We start from the raw sequence: 7,168 nt of genomic DNA, 5'->3' as shown, positions 1-7,168 counted from the left end.
ATAGACTGTTCCAAAGGTACCTAGTGTGGGTAATTCGTACTAATGCCCTCACTGCTTATATTTGCCACTCTCCACCCATGTCATGGGTACTTGGTTTGGAGGAGTCGGTAGCCTATAGCTGGAGCCGGGTGTAAATTTGGAGCGCCTTGAGCCCCTTACTTGGTGGATATGAGCTATAGACTAGTATCCAATATTATAATCATCACTCTGTAACTTTTATTGTATGTCTCATGTTTTGATTATTTTTGAAATACTCAGTACAGTAAATTTGGTGCTTACACTATTATGCTATTCACACGCAGTCGACCAAAATAGGTCCATTACATATTGCGTAGTGCTGTACAGTGAATCTAGTATTTGGGGTAACTAAACTCCTCGAATGCAAATGGTAAATGCACCACTTAGCATTGACTTTATTGGCGTAGGTAAAGACGCAATCGACTGACGCATCATGACCTCGGGGCATTATGGGCAATGGCGTATTCAAGTCATTTTGGGAAAGCTAAAAATGTTTTTTAAAAAAAATCATAATTGAAAGGTTTCGCAAGAGGATGGTGGCAGCGTTTTTTCAAATTTGAATTTTGCAACTGCCAGCGTTTTATTCACCCCATTTGTTGTGTACAAAATGAGGGCTTATGTTTCACTCATAGAGAGAAAACCACAACGTTTTGTATCTGAATTTGTGCACATACTTTCATAAACTCATATTGCTGCTACAGTTAAGCATTGAGACAGGTTTGTGAGGGCTTGCAAATTCCTTATCCTGGAGCTTTAAGGTAGTAACTATACTGGGATATCGACAATACCAGGAATGTCTTAATCGTTTTTTTCTTCTCTTTTTTCAGTGTCCTTTTCTCTCCAATAAGCATTAGTACGACACAGTATAATAGTATAGTATAATGTTGATTATATTCTATGTGACAGTACACGGTTTATTTATATCATGTCTTTAACTTGTTATTAATCATATGGTGAACCGAATTTTTGCAAATTTTCAAGTGTCTTCGCATTTCTAAAGATTTTGAACGCCGATGCTAAGTTGATAGTTAGTGTTATGATTGAAGAAGAAAAATCCAAAAGTTTTAAATAAAAACTAAATGAAATATTGTACGAGTTTAAATTTTAAGACTACATTTGTACATAAATGATGTACATGTAGTTATGATAATAACGTAGTTTAATGATCATATTTTGTTATCTGTGCCTCTGTGGTATTTAATATTTAATTTCATTTAAATTGCTATAAACCGTAAATCTCAAATTCATCTCATTTGGAGGTGCAAAAAACAGATTCAATAATGACCTTGAAAGTTTACGGGTTCATCTTTTCATAGAAAATTTGCGCTTATATTATCCTCGGTGTCTGTCTTGTTTCATAGTCTACCCCCAACGCCTCTTTTCCGGCCCAACACAGTCTCTCCCTCTTTCTTTCTATCTCTGACTCTGTTCTGTCTCTCTCCCTCTCGGCTCTGTCTATCTCTGTCACTCTCTCATTTACTCTCTCTCTCTCTCTCTCTCTCTCTCCCTCCCTTCCACCTTTACATCCTTTAATAGGAACCATAGAGCTCTGCCGCCTGTAGGCCTACCCGTATTTTGTCTGACTCGTTTACGCTGTCGATTCCACTTTACAACTTAAAGCCCCATTGCACTACTTATAGCTACTTGCGCCCTCTATATAGCTAAACAATGCCTAATCGGTGCCTGTTGGTCCCCCATGATTCTCTTTTTCTTATGTTCTTATGTTAATTGAGCGCTGATATGATGAGATAACCACCTGTCAGTGACCTTGTAGGGAGGTATAATCCCCCTGGCCAATCTAGTGCAGACGGGCTTAAGAAGTATATCTAAAAGTATATTGTGTAGACATATACATCTATTTATGTAAATGATATGTAATTTTTAACTCGAATTGTCATTGCCTTATCCTGTGCATATTTATGCATTGAGTCTTCCTTACTCTGAGCATTAATGAATGTTAAGATTAAAAGAAATATTACGAAAAACGTCAAACTCTATAAATAGTCTTCATTTTATGTCGCGTTTTGATTTTTTTCTTTCTTATCGTCCAAAATACTAGACCGTTTGGTTGGAATTCATTAAACGTGATTTAAACCTAAAGCGTGGTCTTAACCAAGCACCAATTAAACCATGGGCGGCCAAAAGGAGAAACATGGAGAAGAAGAAGAAGAAGAAGAAGAAGTAAAACAACCATCTCAGACATTTAAGATATGTTTTAAAATGAAGGATAAATCACTTTTTAGTACGTACTTTTCAGAAAACAAGATATTTTCTCAAAACACATTAATTTGCCTTTTTGCCGCTCAGAATAAATTGGTGGTTTACACCAGTAAGTCCAAGATTAGACCACGGTTTTGGATTAAATCATCTTTGTGTGTGAATTCAGCCTTTATTTCCCCCTGTCCCCCCTTCCTTATAATGTTGGGTTTATTTACCTTTCTTTCTCTTTCTTTCTCACTCTCTCTCTCTCTCTTTATATATATATATAGCTATTCCTCGCTTTCTCTCTTTCTCTCTCTTTCACTCTCTTTATCCCCCTCTCCCTCTCTTTCCTCCCTCGCTCTCTCCACACCTCACTATCTCTCTCAAGTTCTCTTTTTGTCTCTCCCTTTCTCTTTTGTTTCTCTCTCTCTCTCTCTCTCTTCTGCTCATCCTACCCTGTCATGTATATCTCCCTGTTTTCCTCCTCTACATCATACTGTAACACTCCTTACATCCTTCATTCCAAGCTGATTCATATCGCTCTGCTTCTCATATCCCCATCTATCTTTTTCCCTATATTTCTCATATGAAATAGATATTTGTTATTAAAATCCTTTTTTTACATAACAAATGGTACATCACATTTTGGTTTTCATACATTTATTAAATAATTTTTCTATGTAGGGGAACTCGGGGTAAAGTGGAACGCGGGGTATTGTGAAACACGCCCGGTAAATTTGTGTTTATGCTGCCATCTATCTAAGTTCATGTGCCAATAACACTGCAACGAGGATGCATCTTTTGTGACCGGTGTTGCGCGAACACATCATTTATGTGTACTTTTTTTAAAAGGAAAATATCCGTTTTTCATACAAAAAACTATAATTAATATAAGTTTATTATCTGCTAACATACTGTGTTTATGCCGATTTATCACGCAAGCCATAGTAATGATGGATGGGCTTAAGCTTAACTTTATACTTCGTAGCACCGCTAGTAATCATTGGACAACGTGAAGTAATGCATGTCTGTATTTCACTTGTTCGGGGTATAGTGGCATGTGTTATACAGCGGGGCAAAATGGATTTTTAATATTTTCCTAGCGTTACTCATTTGCCCCGGAATATTGTTTTCAAGTTCATAGCATTTAATAAAACTGATTATTTGAGAAACATTGTTAGTGTCATTTGTTAGTGGTAGTCCTAAGGTCAAAGTATAAACATAATGTTTTGCTTTACTTTGCTTTGTAATCCTGTTCTGGTTGTTCAATTTCTTTTGGTCCACTTTGCCCCGGGTTCCCCTACACGTTGTTTGAAGTTTCCTTTAATATATTGGTGCCCCTTTTTCCTTCTTCCAGAAATATAAGTGTAGAGACCGTCCTTCACTCTTCCAAACATAGTAAAAAAAAACATAGAAAATGTCTTGCTCTTTTACCTAGGATTCTTTTAAAGTGGATCTCCAAGACAATATATCCACAACTGAAAAACTAGTTAGTCGCCCTCTATAGATAGAAATGATGAACACAGCCAATAAATTCAGAGGTGCTTACACGCAGTGGGAAAACCCACTTCTATTTATAGGATGCACAAATTGCATTATATTAAAAGTCGACTACTTAAGTGTGAGTTTAGCATTGTAATCACATTACCATTGTTGTATACACTTGGATACAGACTCAGTACTTTTGATCAAAGTTATTCGCACTTCTTTCGACATATATTTAAAACCAACGTAAACAATTGGTACAGAACTGCATGCAGTTATAGGACGCACTCGTTACGTAGAATCAGGATATTGGTACAATCTACTACGTCATTGCATATATAATTCATGTTCCTGTGTGCTTGCATGAACCAGGAAGCTGTTATGAACTAACAGTTGACTTCTAGTACATATTAGCTGATCACACTTTAAAGTTTTATCTGACATTGCATATATGCGTATAATGAGCTCGTGGTTATGGCTGAGAAGACCGAGAAAGAGAAAGCTCCAAGCACTTTAGAGAACCTGACGTGTCCACTATGTCTTAATATCTTCGACGGGGCAGTGATCCTGACTTCATGCGGACACACCTTCTGTCGGAAATGTCTCAAGAACTATGACCTGTCCCACCAGGATCTCGATCACATGATCTGTTCTCTCTGCACGAAGATCACTAAGTTGTCTGCAAACCGTGTCGATGATTTCCTCACCAATGTGACTGTCAACGGACTTTTAGACAATCACCACGCCAAGTGTGGAGGGATGAACGATGTCCTTGAGATGCGTCCAAAATGCACTGCTTGCAAGTTTCATCAAGATGCTGTCTCATTCTGCAGAACGTGTAATAACTACATGTGCACTAATTGCGACTACAGCCATAAACAGCTGACATCATTCTTTGAAGGTCATGAGATTGTACCCTTACAGGATATCATCGAAGGGAAGGTCAGCATTGGTCACCTATCTGAGAAGTGCTGCATCCACAAACAAGAGAACAAAGATATGTTTTGTGAGGATTGTAAGGTCCACGTCTGTCTCAAGTGCGTGATAGTCGGTCATCAAAATCACAACATCAAGAATCAGACTGACTTCGAGCAAGAGCTACGGCTAAAGGTAAATGTTGTTCGATTTGACAAAAACAAAAAGGTTGTACTATATTTCAGACATGAGAAGGAACCATCATCGGTAGCAGGGGAGTGAAGAAGGGGGCAGGGGAAGATGACGCCCCTGCAATGATTTAATTAGGGGGCAAAATTGATTTAAAAAAGGGAAATTTAAATATAAGTTCTTTGCATTTTTATCAACTTTCAAGTACGCTAAAATGTAATCTTTCAGTCCTAAAATTAACTTTTTCCCCACTCGGTCGCTACACTTCCTCGAATACTAATAGACCCTGTGTTTATTGTGTTTGCAAATATTACCTATCTATCAAACGTTTAGGGCAAAATGAGAGCCCCCCCCCCCCCTGGACAATAATTATTTTCAAGTTATAAGAAAACGTTTTTCGGTCACTAGGCTTCCTCTCTTTTCTTTGTTATCATTGTACAAACCCTGTCTACTATATAATGCTCTTGAAGCGGGTATGGTGTAAAGATCAATGCCTCTCTCTAGTAAAGGGGTGCCCATCCCTCTCACAAGACATGAAGCTCTTTATGTTGCTCGTATATGCTCACTCTTAAATCATTATTTCGAAGAAGGCTGGGATTTTCCGTGGTGTTTCACTCTATACTTGATAACACTTTTCAATTTCACAGAAGCAATTAAGGTCGCTACACCCCCTCGCATAATATAGGATTTCCCGGCCATATTCGCGAGTTTGTCATTCAAATTAATTTGTCTTGCGTTCAAATTCGACGGTTTTAGTGCAGTCAGGTATATCTCGGGTTTATATTCCTTTTTCTTGTTTTCAAATCTATGGAACTTTCGTTAAAATCTACGTATGTTTCATTCAAATTAATGAACAATGTGCTTCTTTCGCTATTTGGTCATTCGATTTGGCGCAACACGATTTTCTGACAACGCGACGATGTACTTCTAGCATTCTAATTCATTTGTAGCATTCAAATTAGCACTTTGTGCACTTAAATTGATGGTCAATATACATTTCTCGTTTATTACACACTTTTTATAGCTCATTCTTTTTCTTTCAAGATTGCTTTTCATGTGTATTTCATCTATTTTATTTTCTTGCATTTATACACTTATACTTATTAGATTTATCTGATATTCATCAGCATTTAGGTTTGATTGTTAAGAAGAAAAAAAACGACTTGCATCTACGGACCTGATGGTCTCAATATATTTGTAAATGTTCATGTAAGGAAGTTGTTTGTCTTATGTTTCATCATAAAGTTATCATAATTTCATTATGGAAGAAGGGTACAATATTGTGACTAGGGTAGGGACTAGAGTCAACAATTTGAACATGAGTCATTATTTAGCCAAGTCTTTAGCCATATACCTGCTGGCGGGCAAGTAAACTATGAAACTCTTTATACAGAGAGGTGTGCTGGGTATAAGAGACGATGTGAATTACTTTTGTAAAATTCCGAGTCTGTAGTAAAAAGGGGCGGTTGAGGGTACCCCCACCTTTCCCTGGAATATGAACATGTCCGTGCAAAAATGCCATATCCCTTGAGTTCGCCACTTATTTACTTTATGTCTGACTACACCAATCTGCATTGTCCTGAAAATGAATAAATGGAATAACAGCTTAGACCCCAATGGCAAATCATGCATTTTAACTGCATTATTTAAAAACTGTAAAAGTTTGTTGCAATTCTTCCACCTAACATTCCTAACTTGAATAAAAATATTACGAATACGAATGACAGGTGTTAATTTGAATGATAAAAATTACGCTTCGACAAGTGAATATTAATTTGAATGCTAGTTGAGCATTTTCTAAATTGAATGACAGATCTATGAAACCCTTCGACCAAAATCCTAAATTAAATACAAAAACTGGAAAATTGAATAATAATTGGCATGGCAAAGCCGATCTGCGCTAACTTAAATGCAAAGTAAATGAATTCGAATGACAAACACGCGAATTTGGCCGGGAAATCCCATAGTACAATTTCTGTCGAGCTATATGATACTTAGTATTTTATAGAAACACTTTTATATGATGTTTTTATGTCATTATTAAAATAATCATTTTAAGTATTCTTCAATTTGCAAATATCTTATATCTGCTGCTGTATTTTAAAACATGTGCTTATAAAGCTTATTTCCAATATTAATAAATGTTAGGTGGAAGAATTGCAAAACTTTTACAGTTTTTAAATAATGCAGTTAAAATGCATGCTTTGCCATTGGGGTCTAAGCTGTTATTCGATTTATTTATTTTCAGGACAATGCAGATGGGTGTAGTCAGACATAAAGTAAAGAAGGGGCGAAATCAAGGGATATGACATTTCTGCACGGACATATTCATATACCCGGGAAAGGTGGGGGTACCCTC

Source organism: Strongylocentrotus purpuratus, unplaced genomic scaffold (assembly GCF_000002235.5).
Source record: "Strongylocentrotus purpuratus isolate Spur 01 unplaced genomic scaffold, Spur_5.0 spur5_scaffold_1, whole genome shotgun sequence".
Taxonomy (NCBI): domain Eukaryota; kingdom Metazoa; phylum Echinodermata; class Echinoidea; order Camarodonta; family Strongylocentrotidae; genus Strongylocentrotus; species Strongylocentrotus purpuratus.
Note: the sequence above shows the minus strand (reverse complement) of the source record.